The sequence below is a fragment of the Adelges cooleyi genome, unplaced genomic scaffold (genome assembly GCF_023614345.1).
Source record: "Adelges cooleyi isolate 19-005CV unplaced genomic scaffold, UGA_ACOO_1.1 ACOO_flye_CR_arks_rails_tigmint_CR_PRNA_41, whole genome shotgun sequence".
NCBI lineage: Eukaryota > Metazoa > Arthropoda > Insecta > Hemiptera > Adelgidae > Adelges > Adelges cooleyi.
Window position 1 is genome coordinate 2,093,053 of NW_026096090.1, and position 18,604 is coordinate 2,111,656.

At 29.4% G+C, this 18,604-nt stretch overlaps 1 protein-coding gene across 5 annotated transcripts in view; it reads left to right on the forward strand.

Moving 5' to 3' along the window:
* The first annotated feature begins 12,456 nt into the window (after nt 1-12,456).
* LOC126841972 (serine-rich adhesin for platelets) overlaps nt 12,457-18,604 on the forward strand; it is a 35,102-nt gene continuing 28,954 nt past the window's right edge. For 3 of the 5 annotated variants that reach the window (XM_050578801.1, XM_050578806.1, XM_050578807.1), the window contains exon 1: nt 12,457-12,569. The gene's annotated coding sequence lies outside the window, so the exon portion shown is untranslated. The other 2 variants (XM_050578805.1, XM_050578802.1) reach the window with 2 other exon arrangements.

Consider the following 18,604-nt stretch of genomic DNA (forward strand, 5'->3'; position numbering starts at 1 on the left):
TTAATGTATGTTTACTGTTAAGGTGGGGGTTTACTCGTTCAGTTTTACTTCTACACCCAAAATATTCGCTTACACACTCCGAAAACTGTGCAACCATGATTTTTATTTATACGCGCAGTTAGTTTTTGCAAACGAAAATACGAATACAATTAGTTTGCAGTTTAACTGAACGTGTAAATCGTTGTGAGGGACTTTTAAAACGGACGAAATTTAAATAGATTAAATAGTTTCGTGTATGTTTATAAAAGTCAATACTTATAAAACATATTTTATATTGTTTTTACATTATCTACATAAATATACATATTCGTTGTCATTACATTATCTATATTTGTTACAACTTACATTTGTAATTGTACTTTTTATTATTAAATTAATTGATTATTTATCAATAGTCCAATGTGAAATGAGTAATAATGAATACGTAATTATTGTGCAAAGATAAAAGAAAGAATTTCTAGATGTTAATTCGTCTAGACTTTGGGATATATAAGGAGGATACGCATATATTGTTATTATAGTCGTTATAGTGGCACTGCGACTTTCCCAAGCCTATTGCACTATTCGCAATACTATTATAAAACGTACCTTATTATGTAAATTCGACATAAAAGGATATCGTACAATTTAGGTTTAGTTGTACGATGTCCGGTAGTATTGGACATTATACCGGGCACGAGTGTAGTCGCGGGTGTCAGCCATCTAGTATCTACGCTGAAGTATTGCTATAACGTAAATAGGTAGTTGCTGTTTAAAATAGTACCTACATATTCTTTTTTTTTTTCGTTTTTCGTAACCGTTTTTACTGACGTTACTGGGAAAAAGAAGCTTTAAAAAGAGTTCACGGTTGTTTGTTTCTGTATTGCCAACAACTCGAGTACACATGGATTATGGACATTTTTTTTGCTGAAGGTTATTATTCGCTTGATTTTCGACTACTATACACCTCTTTTGGTCGGGAAAATTTACACGAGTAGGCGTGATCCTGGTCGAGGGGAAAGACAATGCACAACAGGATGGACAACCGGACCGAATGTGTACCTATACAGCATTAATGAGGCAATAACTCGTCCTCCTACTTCAATTGTTCCACCACCTACCTTCAAATCAGTGCGAATCGATCCTACACACGATTTCGATACAACAAGCGGTGGAGCCAAACTGTTTTTATTTTATATTATGTATTTTATACTTGTCCCTATGACCCTATACACGACACTGTGATACGTTCCGGAAACAGAACAACTTTCGAAAAATTCACGATCATCAATTGGTTGAGGATTTAATACTACAAGTCAGCAAGAATGAATACATTGAACAGGCGCGCGCTATAAAAGTACATAAGAGAATTTTGTGTACTACATTAATTCTGATTTTTCTTTTTGTGTAAAACTTGAGCATCTGTTATACATACCGATCGTGTCTCGAAGTCAGATAATAAGTACACATTATCACAAGATAATGTATACGGACATGGAATCTACCATAACATATTAAAATAATCCTGTTCATTTGAAAGCTTTTACCAGTATAATATGGACTATTTAGTTATTTTTAATAATTAATCTGTAGTACAAATAATGACAATATAAAACCGTCCAGGGTAATTAGTTACAACAGAAAGTATTTTATCACAGCTATAATAGAACAATTATCGAGTATTAATCATTCAGATTACTTATAGGTATAGGTACAATGACAAATTGTATAATCTCTTATCAAGTGATCGTATCAAAGCAAATGACGGTTATAATTTATAACGAATCGGTTAAAAACTCGACTTATTAGTACCCTTTACCATACTGTCGTCAATCGTCATAAATCCACATTTGGCAAATTTAAATTTAAAATAACGCCAAAATAATATAAAAATAAGCACTAAATTAATATTTTTAACTATGGTATTTTGGGATACTGATTTTTTTATTTGTATGATGGTAGTTTAACAGTTGTATCAGACTATTAAAACGCCAGCTTAATTTTTCAAAAGTGGAGTGAAGGCGAGTATTAAACAGGCCACTTATTGTTTTGTTCGCTAAGTTTTTAATATAAGAATTGTTGGAAGGCCAATAAAGCACAGACAAAATAGGAGAGACCTTAGGCTTAATTCGTGCAGTATAAATTGATAATACATTTAATTTTATAATTTCCTTAGCCCATAAGTTATAACCGAAACTCAAATATGTAGATGTTTCGTGATACTAGGCAAAGAAGAATATTTTACGATAGTTAAAATATTATATTACTGTAATATGGTTATGATAAAAAACATTTTCTTTTACCTAAGTCAAAATACGAGTAAAAATATAATGTGTTCGGGGTTCGATTTGGGTAAATGTGGCAAAGTATACAGTAGGTAGGTAAATTATATTTTTTTATTGATCGACAGTCGACTGCTTGCTCGTGGTTGAAATAGTTGAATTATCCACCTACCTACCCTGGCATACCGTAAAGGTGTAAGACGTAAGTATAGGTATTATTATATAGGTATACTATAGGTATTAGGTAATATTATAAGTATTGGATTTTTATATCAATCACTATTTCTTTATTTATGACGTTGAAGTTGTACTATATCCATACACGCGTGTTCGAGAATCGCAGGAAATTAAACATTTGCATAAACGCGTTGTAACCGTGTCTTGATGAGAAAACTCTCTCTCTAAATTTTATATTATACCGCTTTTTATTATTTGTTAGACGTTTAGATTATTAGACATCATTCGGCAGACTGTAAAGCAGTTTAGTATTGTATTTCAGTTACAATAAAGTTCGTGTATCATTGTACGAAATAATGGTTTAGGATTTGAAGTATACCATAAAATACTTAATATATTTTATGCACGAGGGACAGATCAGAAAATAACGGTGATGGTGTCGCCCACTCAAACGACAAACACAAGACGGTGCGAAACTGCGCATGAGTTGTGCCACAATAATTATCACGCGACCGTCCACAAAAGGCGTATGCCCGATGCAATCTTCCTATAAGGTTAGACACCGCCAAAAGAAAAAAAACAAAATACATATCAATCAGTGTTAAAACGTTTCGGTCGTAAAACCCGTTGATTTATTTCCAATTTGTAAAGCCTTGCAGTCAACAATATGTAGTGTGAAGCGGATAATTTCTAAATTTCTAGTCTAAAGTAAGTATCTGGTATGCCATTTAATTTGTGTTAATTACAGATTTCAATAAAGCCCGCGGATAAAACGATTTAATTAATACATCAATCTGTCGGCGTGGTTCAACAAGTATATTTAATAAATTTAAACGTCGAACGAGTGTAATTATTTTTATGGACTAAAAGACTCGGTCGCGCGTAGGTGCTAGTTTGGATATCGACATGTTTGAATATAAAAAAAAACGTCACTTAATATGATACCTATGTATGATGTATTATTATTGCCTAATGCAATAATAATATTTGGTATCAAGTAAAATTGTTCATAATAATTTGTTTTGATATTAGCACGTCAGATAAAGGTGGGTTCACTCGTTCATTAAAACTGTGCAAACTGATTTATGGTATATTTGTGCAGTCAGTTTGTGTAAATTATTTACGATTTACACATGCAGTTCTTACTTATTTTCGTTCAGTTATAATTCTAATCTCAGTTCGCCCGCAACGTTTAATTGAGCTTGTAAACCAACTGTAGCTATTAGCAATAAAGCTACAGTTGCTTTAGAAGGTTTGTATGTTTAGAAGGTAAATGGCAACCGTGAAATAGAAAACTACGTTGATCAAATAGTATAAAGGTGGATATCCATGTTTAGCTAAACTGTGCAAAAGAACTTTTCGTACTTTGGTTTATACAAACTAACTGCGCGAGCAAATAAAAACCGTATGATTGCACAGCTTAAACATGTGAACTGCGATGTGTGGTGCCTGGAAAACTGTACAAACGCACAGTTTTCGGAATGTGTAAACGGATTACGTAGGTTCAGAATTAGAACTGAACAAAAAAAGGAAAGTAAAGAACAACGTGTTAAACCTGAATAATTTACTCAGCTAATTAGTAAAACCTCACTGCACAAAAATACCATAATATATTTTGAGTACTTGAACGTGTAATTTTTATTTTATTTACTGTTTAGCTTTAAAGCAAAATTATTAGGTTCTAAGAAGACAACTTGATTTAAAGTTCCATTGAGGTAATTCGCAATATTTATTTTTAAGGCAATACTATTATTTATATTGTAAATTGTTTTATTGTCTACTTTAAATATTCATGTTGTAAGTAAAAAATTCGAAAACGTCTCTTTTTGGAAACATGGATTAGACTTAATTTTTGTCATATTGGAAGTGCGGTTTGCGGCCTAAACCCATTGGCTATGCCGCAATAATGATAAGTGTGACAACATATTTTACTCTGGCGCCTTTAAATTATTAGCGACTAAAAATTGCACATAGTATAAAATTGTAATTTGTTTTTAAACAGAACAGGGTTAATTTTTCTTTTTAACTCGTTATTGCTTATGTTTAATTTATATCTAACACATAATATTAGAACTCAGAAAATATTGCAGGACTATACGTTTGATTTTTTGGATCTGATCCAAGACTCTTCAACAGATGGTTTCAGATCTCGTCGGATTTCGGAATAGCAAGCAGGTACTTGTATGTTAATACGTTTAACGTTTGATAACAAATCCTACACAAAAGAACATGTTTTTGGTTTTGTTTTATGATATTCATAACAATCCCCCTTTTAAAAATAAAATCTATATTTGTTTTAATAGTATTAATATAGTTTTAAGCGTATTCACTTGGGTCGCTTTGTACGAAAAATTGAGAAATTTAATGTTGAGAAATATGTTTAGCGAACCACTAAAATCTAAATGTTTATTGGTTCATTCAACTTTTAATTCATGCGACCCAACATTATGTAAAAGCAAAAGTATTTTTGTAGAAATAATTCGAATGTTTACCCCGTACCATAGACATGATCACTATCAAAGACAAAATATCACAAACATAAAAACGTCTTAAAGTGAACAAGGGCGCCTTATAATATTTTAAGGCGCGGCACGTGTTTTGCTACCCTTAGGATTTGTCTCTACATAGATACTATAATATCGGTCAGTGCGTGCTTTAGATTTACCTGTATATGATAGACATGGCCGGACCTGGGTCATCATAATTAATGTTTGGTAGTGGAAAAATGTAGCCCACTAAAAATGTTTTCACTCTTAGTGAAGACCCTAAAAGACACCCCACAGATTCGATATGTGCCCTAAAAAGACAGCAGCTCGTACTTACAACAGGAAGTATGTGGTTGGCGTTGCGAAGTAAATAATCGTGATAAGTATGTATGTAAAATGCGATGATCTAACTGCAACGTTTCCAACGGGAACGAGTGAATCTTTGTTGGTAATTAATTGATTTATTACGCCTGTGCTTTGTAGTAAATACTTACACACTATAATTGTGGCGCCGGCATGCGCAATTGATTCTGTCGTTTCTCGTGCAGTTGAATAATCTCAAGAATCCAACAGCGGTGGCGTGCGCGGGATACATAGTGCATGTAAGTACTTTTATTGTCACCGTATAAATGACACCGTTTACAGCGTCAACGTTGATGGCATTGTAGAATAGTTTCCAAACAATTGGCCGAGCAGACATTTAACATGATCGTCGTCAGCAGTCGATCTTAATTATAGCTGTTGCTTATGGCATACCTTACACCGGACGCCTGTAGCCTGTGGTGTTGACAGGTCAATCGTATGCAGTTGAAAATGTACATAATAGTGTTCTGTATTAACCATTAAATTAAACAGTATAGGGTCTCACGCCAATGGTTAAAATCATTCTCGACGTCAACTCGTGCGCTGTACTGGATTACGTGACCACAGCCTTGTACAAAAACACGCGTCCGATCACCGGACTGGATTAAATAGAACAACCGGATAATTTAACGATTACAAAAGTTCTGCGCCGGCATGTGTCTTGCCTGCCTACACCCGATTAAGTATATATGTTTGAAGCAATTTCTTGTGGATCATCGTATTATTATTATTTTGAATATTTGAATTTCTCCATTTGTTTGATGCAAACCACGAAACTGCTTGGATAACTCTAACCAAGGAAATTTTTAGAGGTTTAGCCCCCCCCCCTCCTTGACTTGTTTTTAGCTAACTTATCGAGCGGTTAGGACCATCGTTACCATTTCTACATGTATATTTTTAGAACACCCCTCCCCTTTCCCTGACCAATTTCTGGTTATGCCATTGAGTACAAAACAAGTATAATATGACATAAATAACAAAAACATTTATATATACATGGTATTAAATATAATACTGTATCTAGTTATTAGGAGGGGATGTTAGAAGAAATTTATTTGGGAAAAATGGAAGGACCTAACTACTAATGATTAAATTGCGAGAATGGAAATGAGTATTACCAACAATGACTTGAAAGTGTATGACTTTGATTTTATTAGTTTCTAATTTTTTTCTTTATAGTTTGGGAATTTGCCATTCGATGTAAGTCAACAGTAAATCAACATATAATATGTTTTGATTACATTAAACAGCGAATCATTGAACTTTTTTTTTAATTACATTTTTATTGTGTCGAGTTGTAGTGCAACTAGAATTTTTCGACGGGGACAAACTAAAGATTACGGTCATCAGAATTATTTTTTTTATTTATGGTCACACAAGATCTGCTACCCTGGTTTTACTCTGGTCAAACTGGTTGTACACCACTATTTCTATTTTACCAAATTATATTTCAAAGAATAGTCCAGACAAGCAAAACACTCCCCTTAATTGCGCCAATTGGACCCAGTACACTAATATATTAAATTTTGAGCAAGTGTCCGGATAAAATTCCATTTTACTTTTCAACCAAAATAAAAATATTTTTCTGAAAACAACTATGTTGTCGTTTTGATTACAATTATTTTATACATAAATAAAAAAAACAATTTTTTTAACGAAGTTATTTCACTCCGGGAAAAAATCATTTCATTTGTTCCGATAAAGTTTTTTATTTAGAGTAAAATGGGTTGTTGCTTGAAACTTTATCCCAACCGTTAATTTTATCATGACAGTATATTCTTCTCAAATACGCAACGAAAATAACATTACGTAAGTACAATGGTCAATGGCCTTCTCATAATATTCAAAATTAATGGGCAAACGACTAAAAGATCTCGGTTTGGTGTTTAGCAGATATTTTAGGTATCACCTCGAAATCGTGTTTATATAAGTCGTAAGCAGTATTCATTATGTTATTTGTCCTTCATTCGCATAAATGATATTTTGTTCATGGTAATGCGTTGATCCCATACAAATTTATGAATATAATGTGATGAAAAGCATACGTAACACGTTCCATATTGTCGTTAAAATGTAAATATACTACAAGTAACTGTTTGTATACACCCACATAGATAAATCTATAGTACAATTCCGGTCGTATTAATATATAATTAATATTTAGATCTTCATTCACACGCCTACATACGTATGTTATAATAGTAACGCCTTTAAAAAATCAATAGACATTAAATTGTAGATGTTTTGATTTTAGTATAAAATTAAGGGATAGTATTAAACTTCATGGTTAATTATGGATCATTTATTTCCAAAATATTTTTGTGTGGTGTGTTTATAAAAGTATGTAATCATAGAGTAGAGACATTTTTGTATTCAATATTTTTAGTATAACATTATGTAAAGTTTATACACTTATACACTATAGTTACTAGTTAGGGAGGTTTGTCGTTCATTTCACAATGTATTCTTCTCATTCGATTATGAGTTAAAACTTATAATATTATAGATTTATCTAAATAACTGTTATTTAATACACGCTCTTATCGCATATTATTACCCATAATAGTATAAATTATTAATCAAGCACAATGATGTAAAACCTCGCTTTATATAAAAGCTGATCAACTAAAAAACCGTTATATTGGGTCCATTATTTAGAAAAAAATAAAATATTTAATAAGAACTGTCATTTAAACATCCTTTAGGAATTAAAGATATTATAATAAAAAGATAACATACAAATTCTTAATTATATTTTTGAAAGAATTATAGTTTGTAATAAGTGTTCATACGACATCGATCATAATTCATAATAATTTGTGAATAATACAAATCTTCAATTTTGTTTTTTGCACCCACGGATATTGACGATTACACTCTAATCATCATTTAATACTATATTTTCCACCTGTCTGATTATATATTAAAGATAAAGTCACAGTATTGTTTTTTTTTTTGCTAAGACAGTACATAGATCTCTATGTACTGTCTTAGCAGATATTATCCCCACTCGAGAGACGCTATGACCTTCTTGTATTGTCAGCACCTGTAAGATGGGCGTTTTGAGTTCAAACAATGATTATTCACAGTGTGTACAAAAATATACCAAAGTCCAAAACGGGTAATAATGTCATTCTAATATCTCATTAATTATTCTGCAGCACTACGTTCTAGAAGAAACCACACGCCATATTTTTTTTCATAATATTTCTTATATTTTACTAGCTATAACCAATAATGTGATTTAAGTTCTTAATGTTCTGTGCTGTAAATACTTAAGCAATGGAAATAAATAAAAAATGTATAAAACATTAAGATAATTAAAATTTGTACTAAGTACAGACATCAATGCAATTGTCAATTGAAAAGTAATTCCCTTTTTCTTTCAGATAAAATTAAAGATACAATGTAATAGTATAAAAATTGGAAAATAGTTAAATACAGTGTTTATCTGTGTACAGAATATTAATAAGCTTCTGCTTATTTTGTAAATAGATAATTTTTAGTAATTATAAAAGCAATATTTCTAGTAGATATTATTATAGTTTTCAAGTGAAAATTTAATATTTGTTATTGCATGTACGTCTCATACATGCCTTTCTAAATGGTTAATTTAATGATACTTATATGTTTTTATGCCTTAGACTATAACCTAATCGTATACTGATTACTATTATCTAGTAATGTACCATTTTATTAAAATATATTTTTTAAACAAATTATGCTTATCAATTGATAATTGTTATAAAATAAATAAGAATAATTATTATTCTTATGAGAAAAAAAAATTACTTTAATTTAGTTAATACAAATTTAAAATCAGTCTAGTATAGTTTGCGCGAGTAACAACAAATAACTCATGATACATTTAAAGTTACAAGAACTTTCGATATTTTCAAGCTTGTTACCGCCCAAGGTAAATGCTAAGTTTAGGTAAATAAAAAAAAAAAAAAGTTAATAAAAAATATCCAAACGTTATACATTTGTCAAAACATTTAAATGAATACGTTATATACAACTTATACATGCAACATGTAAAACTCATTTAAACACAATATCGATAAGTTTTAACTGTTTAATGTAAATTCAGAAGTTTATACGAATAAATATGGTAGAATATATGAGTCACGAGAAATAAAACGAACAAATCCTTAACGGGAAATACTAATATTTCTTTAAAGGAAAATATATAGTATCGGAACCAAGTCCTTGGCCTTCAGTTTATTTTAATAGTCGTTAATCTCTATCGTCCTCGATGTAGCGTATATCATTTTCAGTATTCATATACTTTCTCATTGGTAAAATTTTCATAATATTTAAGACTTAATGTATAATAATGAACTATTTATTAGACAAATATAATTTTTTTTTTTAATATCTTATATTTTCATGTAAAACATGTAAAATAATATATACATATTTAAAAAAAAAAAAAAAAACCAGTACAGTGGGGTCCGGGAATACTCCGGATGGTTACTCCGCCACCATTGGTGTTCCTCCCTTTTCCTCTTCCTTTTAGGATATGGTGTTCATATTAAGTTAATGTTATCAAATCCTGTTTTGCTGTTATTAATCCAAACCTAAGCCATTGCATTCGTAACTACTAATAAGATTCGGTAATTTGTTTCATTTATTAGAAAGGTTAAAAAAAGGTATTGTCCTTTTTTAGGAACCGAGCCGAGTTATACACTATAATTCGTACTTATAAGTATAACTTATATTTTGTGATTCCATATGTTTTCAATCACTATTATTTTATTGTTGAATAATTATACGCAATTTATTCTATTCCTGGACAAATCATTAAACTATTTATACTTATAAAATATGTTCAATGAAGGCATAAGAGTGACTGGTGACATATACAAGTAACAAATCCATATTAGATATTATATTTTTTACGAAACGATTTTTACTTACTCTAATCGTATACCCGTTTTAGCTTTTAGGCTAATACTTAATTTATAAGCAGCTATTATAATATTATTTTCAATCAATTTTACAAATGTGTCTCATTTATATGCAGGTTTTTAGTACATGTCTTCCTCCTCGCTGATTTCCCACGTTCAAAAAATAGAAGCTTACGTAACATTTTAAAATGAATTAGCTTTAACAGTATTAAAATGTTAATTAATGAATGATCAGAAAAAAAATTATATTATTATAGCTATGTTAAAAAAACTTAATCCATTAGAATTTGTTTTTATAAAATTTATACTTTATTTTATTATTTTAATTTTTTTTTGTTGTTGTTCTGTAGCAAATGCATTACCTGTAAACCAATGCCGTTATAACAAAACCATAAATGCAGACTAAGCAATATTCGCCCTTCACTATCGTGAGTTAACCAATACTCCACATAGGGACTACCTATACATTTGATAATATGTAACTGGGATAGATTGTACAAATCGTTTCATGGAATATACATTATTGTAGACATACAGAGCGATGCATTTCAACAATATACGGCAATTCTAATTTTTAAGGCACAAAGTATTATATTACTTTATGTTATATTGTATACACAATTTAAAAATATGTTTTAAAACTAAATTTTCTATATGCTAATAATAAAACTCAGATAAGTTGTCAGCTTTTGAAGTATAATACTTAATTTGTTTAATTGAAAACTTAGGTTCTTTGCTAGTTAAGTGCTACTAGCTCGCTTTTATACAGTAACAGCAAAAATATATCTATTGAAACTGAAAATAAAAAAAAAATATATTTTTAAAAATTGGCTGTATAATTTGTGTATATAATATACATAAAATAAGAAATGGTTGCAATATTATGTAGAAATTACATTATGTGCACATATTAAATGGACTAAATAGTATATTACACTGATTTTTACCACAAATATTTAAATAGGTAATAATTATTTTTTCATAATCTAGATATACTGTAGACATTTACTTTAATTTAATAAATAATAGTATAAGCTTAAAAGAATAAAAGCGAATAATATTTGTAATATGCTGCATGGATCGCCCGGTAGAAACATAAAACGTATACAACAGTATGCCTACACCATATGAGTTTACTATAAAACATTACGATTTATCAATAAAATGCGTTCTTTTATGGAAACTAGTTTTTTCCCTAAGTCGCCACTCGCAACATATGTAACTTTTAGTATTCATACTTTACACACAATTTATAGATCAAGTTTTCTATTTAGAGTATTATAATTTTCATAGCATTCATTTATACAACTAATACCCGAGTTACCAAGTACATTTTTTTAGACGATTACAGATAAAACCAAGTATTAATTTACTTATTACGTATTATGTATTATTGCATACGTGTTATTTTACATTTTTGTTTATACCTAATGGCTAATATTAAGCAAGTAAACAACATTTCAATGTTTTGTATGATTTTATATTATTTAAAAATTACTGAAAAAAGTAAATTAAAGTCTTTTTAATATACAACATTATGTAAAAATACTTAACGCAATTATATATAATATATATAAATATAATTTTAGTATATTATAAAATGTAAAATACATTCTATTTAACCAATATTTATTAATTATTTTGCATGATCTGCCAGACTTCCAACGGTATGATTAAGTTAAATACTATTATTTGTGCTAAAGTTTAGTATGATCCCCCAATATGAAACTTAATCGATGGTAATTAATAATTATAAACTCTATTCAAAATTAATCCTATTAGTTTTTTTTTTAGCAAACGAAACATATGGTTTTAAACAATAAAATATGTTTAAAACGTTTGCTGTACACACCAATCAAAATGTTTTATTTTCTTGTCAACCTTTTTAAAATGCATACTCAACGTTGCTCTCTTATGTTTTTAACTGAAACATTTGAATTATTGAATTTCTGGATCATTATTTTCCATAAGACGGAACAAAACGTAATAAACATAAAATATGTATTCGTTCCTTTACTTGTCGTTTTTCTGGTCAGTACGGAGATTACCTGCGTGTACAAGTGCCTACCTACCTACATAGGTATACGCTAGAGGGTGACTTTTCATTTGGATGCCAAGCTGTTAGGAATGCGGTGGGATTTGTTGTTGATAAGAGAAGTATAGGCTGTAACCTCTGGTCCGTCGTAGGCCCCCGTAGGAGTTGGCGAAGGACGGCACGTAATCTGCTTCACCAACAATTCCAGACGAACACACCGGTTAGTACCCATAGTGCTTCATTGGACGACGGTTTGGCATCGCGAAATAATTCATTATTTATTTATTTGTTTTTATTGATCTCTTGTCCGCGTATCAATCTGATCCTTACAAGGCAGGTTAGATATAATATATAATGTCATTTTTTTTCTCGCTTTCTTAACAATTACATATTTTAATAAACGCTAAGTATACCTACTAGTATAAATAACGAAACCAATAATTAATATTTTTAACTGTGAACTAACCATTAACTTACGTTACATAAGAATATAAGATTATTTTCGAATCCATAACATTCATTAACTCAGGAGTCCATCAAGGTACTTATACATTTTTATCGCTGGTAATAAATTTTAATTAAATATACATTAATTATATAATTAATAATAATTAAGTATATATTATTATAACAAATATAATTATTAAATATTTATTTTCTTGAAAAGTTTTAACTTATAACTTTGTATAAATATTATTATATGCAAGCATGGAACGGTATTACCTAATTGAAATGTATGAACTTTATAAAGTTTTAAATTAATTTTAAAACTAGTATTTTATATAATATATTTTGTTGTCCTTCGAAGAAGTTTTAAACAAATTGCTGGAATGTAACAGATAAGACAAATACTTGGTGGACTGTAGAATTTACCAGATCATAACGGTTACCTATATAGCTAGGTAATGAGTTTGAATAGTGCTTAGTCGCAAAAAAACGACATCAGGTACCCGAATGAGTCATTCTATTGTCTGTAATCACTGGCAAAATCGTGTTTTTTCGACGAAGGTTTAACAACAATGAATAAATTCCGATATATTTTTTTTTTTTTACTGCTGTTATTTTATCTAAAAAAGAATAAGGAGATACAACATAGAGCACCTTACAGATATCTATTTTCCTAATATAATCATTGCAAGTCCGCTACAATCATTTACATACATACTTTTTATGTCAATATCAAGCACGTAGTTCATTATGTATTTTAATTATTTAAATAATAACAATCTGTCACTTAGTTTAACGTTTAAACAACACTATAACAAGAACAATGCATAGTCTCTTGTTGGTTATATTATGGAGCATAAAAGACCCTAACGGACTATAGTATATTTACGATCTACGATCTAAAAAAATTACAAAGTACTAAAATTATTAAACAGATCTATTTTTGTAATTGTATGATATCCTTACTAAATAGTTAATTTATGTTTAAAAAAATATATTTTCTTCTACTATATGATATAAGTAATTCTATGAATAAATGTCTCACAGCGTGCTTTCTAACCAAATGGTTTTTTCAAATAATTTTGTACGTTTATTACTTTAAAATGAATAGAATAATATAACGAAATTCGGGTTGTATATGTTGCAACTTATAAGAACCTAAAAACATACTAGCTGTTTTATATGTATAAAACAGATTGGAATTGTTATCCGTTTTGATAACAATAATATACATATATCGTAATATTCGTCATAGGGATTTCGTTATTTATTTGTTAATGCCTCTGCTGAACACTTCTTTGGGTTCATAGTCCGTCGTGTTGTCTGATGGCGGTAGAACGGTGTTCATAAATTTAAATAAAAAATGGGATATCGTTCATGGAATGCAACGGATGAATAATACAACCAGTTTTAGTCCTGCGCCACCGCTCTGCCGCCACCGCACTTAATAGTTATATTACACTAATATGCTGATCTCTTCAGTTCTCTTAAATGCTTAGCGTCTAATATATTATCACTGAAAACGGTTGAATCTCCCATTGATACTTAGTTATAGACTACAGTCATTAAGTAATGATATTCCACGGTACTAAGCTGGAACACTTAAATGTATTAAAAATGAACACAGGTGTTTCTAGTATTTTTAAATTGATAGGCAACAAAAAATAATAGGTAGTGATATATAGACTATACATTGTATTAGGTCGTATAAATAATGCAGGTTTTAAGTATCCAAGCACACATAATACAACAAAACTTAATATTTTCACATGATGCTAACCTCCTGTTTATAGGAGGGAAATAATTGCAAAAAATAAGTGCAAATAAATAAGCAAAATCAAAGTTATTATTATTATTTATATTATTTATTTATAATGTTTCCGGAGTTGATTTAAAAAAAAAAAAAATCTGGTTGAAATTTGAAACGTGTTAAGTGTTTTTATTGGTTAGCATTAAACATTAATTTTGTGGTGGCTGCCCTTCAAAAAAAATTAATACTCAATCAAGTAGTTGTAGTATAATAGTAATTAGGGAAAATAATTTCGAGGAGGTATTTGATTAATTAAAAAAAAGGGGTAAATGTAAATGTTTCGGGCGTTTTTCTCGATTTTGGAGGGGAAGGATGAACTTTTTAAATTTTTGGTCTAATTTAGTACCTTACAGGTACGAATTCTGATCTTAAGAGCTGTATGGAGAAATCGGTTCGGTGGCTTAAAAGATATGTGGGTACAGACACAAAAATATAAAAATAAATAAAAACATATCATTGTAAATACAATACTTTCTCAGCTATCGCACCGAAGCTAAAATATTTCAGAAATTGAATTTATTTATCAATTTCACCTTTTTTTTAGGGCCATGGCAAATAATAATAACTACTTTACATATTATTTGCCGCAAACAAAATTCACCAATGTCTACCTGTCTACCCCATCCGAGTGGGATGTACAAAATTTAACGAAATGCGAGTATGGGCGAACAGATAAGACATCTGACATAAATCTAACCGTTTTTTAATTCGACGCCCAATTTATCACGCGATAAATAATTTAAAAAACACAAATTCAGTAAAATTACGTATAATACCAGAGTAAAGCATAAATGGAATTGTCAAAAATAATGTGGAAATGTTTTCTATATTTTGTTTGGCTATTAATATTTTAATAATATTTGTATTTAAAAAATATAAATATTTTTTGTATTGCATCGGGTGTATAAATATTTATCATAATAGGAAGAACTTAAAATTAATTTAAACAATGATACAAATTTATATATTTTTTTAAAGCAGTATTAAATTTGTATTAAAACATTAATGCTTTTGCTTCGGTGTCATATGTCAGTGAAAAATGGGTGTCAATTGTCTGCCTACTGGGTGGCATACATGGAAGGGTGTTAAATGTTTTATAGACATTTGACACCCATGAGGTTATTTTACTGCTTGTTGCTAATGTTTGTAATTTTTGTGTGCCACAAATTTTATATTGATGTAACTCGTAGGTCATGTCACTTAGTCTAGCAATTTGCCATCTTTGATGTTTGCATTTCACTTTTAATCTATACTGACTCTTCAGAAAAACTGATTTTCTACACTCTAGTGTAGTGCAGTTTCGGTATATTAATATGAACTTATTTACTAACCTTGAATAAACATAAATATTATGAAATAACCCGAGTCGACGATTCATACTTATAAACAAACGAGTAAATAGATGCACACTTTTTTTAAATACCAACACGTTCAAACACTTTCTAGGACTTATAAAAAGTTCTTGTGGATACAATAGTGATAAATGTGCATGAACTCGGAAGAACAATAATTTCTTATGCTAGCATACCAATCAAGCGTAATCCCGGTAAGACATTATTAAGTACTTTACTCTAATAGGTTGAGCGTTTTCTGTTCTTGTAGATACAGACATTTTAGAAAATTTTTCCTGTAACTGAATGATATATATATTTGTCATAACAAATACATTTAAAATGCTTTTATAATTTGTCGTATATTTGAAGTCAAAGTGTTATGGTAATGCAACAATATTTTTTAACTATTGATACAAATCTAATAATTTTTATTTGCTAGAATTGTAATTAAGAAAAAAAAAGTCGGATTTATGAAATAGATAAACACAATACAATACACTTAAATATTTGACAAAATGTCTGTAAAATATAATATTTTAAATGCTTCTAATTTTTATAATACGCGGTAGTAGTAAATAGTATAAGTAGGTAAATTGAAATTTTAAACAAACAAGTTCTATACAAGCAAAAAAAACATCGCGAATGATGTTTAAAACGTAGACTTTGATTAAGTAAAAAGTAAAAACATCCATTTAAAAAACTTGGTAAGCATTAACTCTAATGCAGGCAACGAACAGCCATTGACGTAAATGTATTGATATTTTTTTAGCCTCTAGATCTACTTTCACTCCATACACAGATTCATTATAATACATTTGTGTAGTAACACGTCTACAAGTACATATTGTATCAAATTATTTCTGATGTCATCAAAAATATTACGTATTTATTTTTTTAGCTCTATTTGCTTACGCCACGTCAAGAGAGCATTATAAATGCACTTTTAATTTCATTTCCGGCAGAGAACCGGGGAATTTAACATTTCTTATTAAAGTACTAGTATAACATATTTTATTGAACAGCTACAGTAGTGTTGAGGACATTGAGAAGAGTCAGGTTTCTAATATTATTATTACTTGAGAAAAATACAAACAACCGTTTTCTTCGGTTGTTTCAATATTATTTCTAAAAACGAACTTTTATTGATTTCAAGTTGTTCATTTTCGGCGGTCAAGAGGCCATCTCATGACGGCAAAGTTGGGTTATCAACACCCGTTAAACAACAGGATGACGATTATGTTAAGTTTTAAATATTTTAGTTTCGTTGCTTTTTAAAATGTATTTAGTATTACTTGTCGATTAGTAATGTTCGATTTTAATTGCAAAATTAAGGACAAATGTGAACCGTGCATATTTATGTAACGTCAATTTTCTATTTTGAACAAACAATCATTAAATATGTTTAAATGTTTTATATATTTTCTTCATAATAAAAAATATAAAAATACAATTTTAAAATAATTGTAAATTTACTAAATAATAATTTGTATTCTATCCAATTTTATTTTTACATACTCGTGAACAGCTTATTACAGTAATTTAAATGTACAACCACAATAATACTCAATAACGCCTTTATCAAATATTGTAGGTGGTTATTGTCGGCGAGGTACTTTAACTAACAACAATACGTAATTATGCATAGTTTTACTGTGTTCGGTCGATTGTAAAAAATATATCTATAGTTGTAGTTTTATGGACTCGAGATTAATTAATGGCGTAAAAATAGAAATTGATACAACCCAACGGCTTTAGCCTTAAGTGTCAATAGTCATAATAGAAATTTTAATGAATAGTTAGTATGTACCAGCAACAGCCGATACAATTGAATTATGGTTTATTGTTCATTAAGGTAAGAAGGAGAGAGGATATTGTTTAATACTAGGAGTATTGACTGTATCTAGTTTAAAATTTCAAAACAAAGCTTCAACTACAGCATGATGATATACTCGTATACTATATTATGTAGGTACTGAAAAATCGGAGTTTAAAATTTGATTAATAGTATAACAACTGACGGTCGATAACATAAACTTGAACGAGAAACTTGGACAATCGAACATTATATTTTTATTATGCGTACATAATGTATAATCGATAACAGAAATTCCTATTATACACTGAACATGCATTACACTAATATGACGCATTGTGTTTGGTAAAGTTTTGTCCGCAACGTGTGTACAGGAGCATTTCATCATTTATTTAATAAACAGAGTAAATACATGTTTAAATTACATTGTTGTTTGTCACGTATTACAATCATTTATAATTATTTATAACGTACATCAGATGTGCTGTTTGCTTCTGTTTCATTATAATTATTTGTTATTAATTAAATACTCGATTATTTCTTAAGAGGATATATTTGATTAATTATACTTGATTTTCTTAAGAAAAAAGGCATATTTTAGATTTTACACGTCACGTTATTTTCAAGTTTTTCATCCGGCAAAATTGAATGTTTGAGGTCTTAGTAATTTAAAAGTTCTCCTCCAAAAAAACTATGATTGCCTAATTACCTAATTCAAATTCCTCTTACTTTCTAGTTAATTTTGAAGAATAAATTATCAAATATTACGCATAGATACTACCCAACTCCAAACTGACATGGCATATGAGTTATGTTTCATGATTAAGTACAACTTTCTCAAAACAATAATTACCATTTATAAAACCACGCATTTTTTAAAAATGATGATTTTTTAAAGCGCATATCTATTATTGTATGGTTAATATTAAGCACTAAGAACTATATTATACATTTAAATTTTGCTCGTA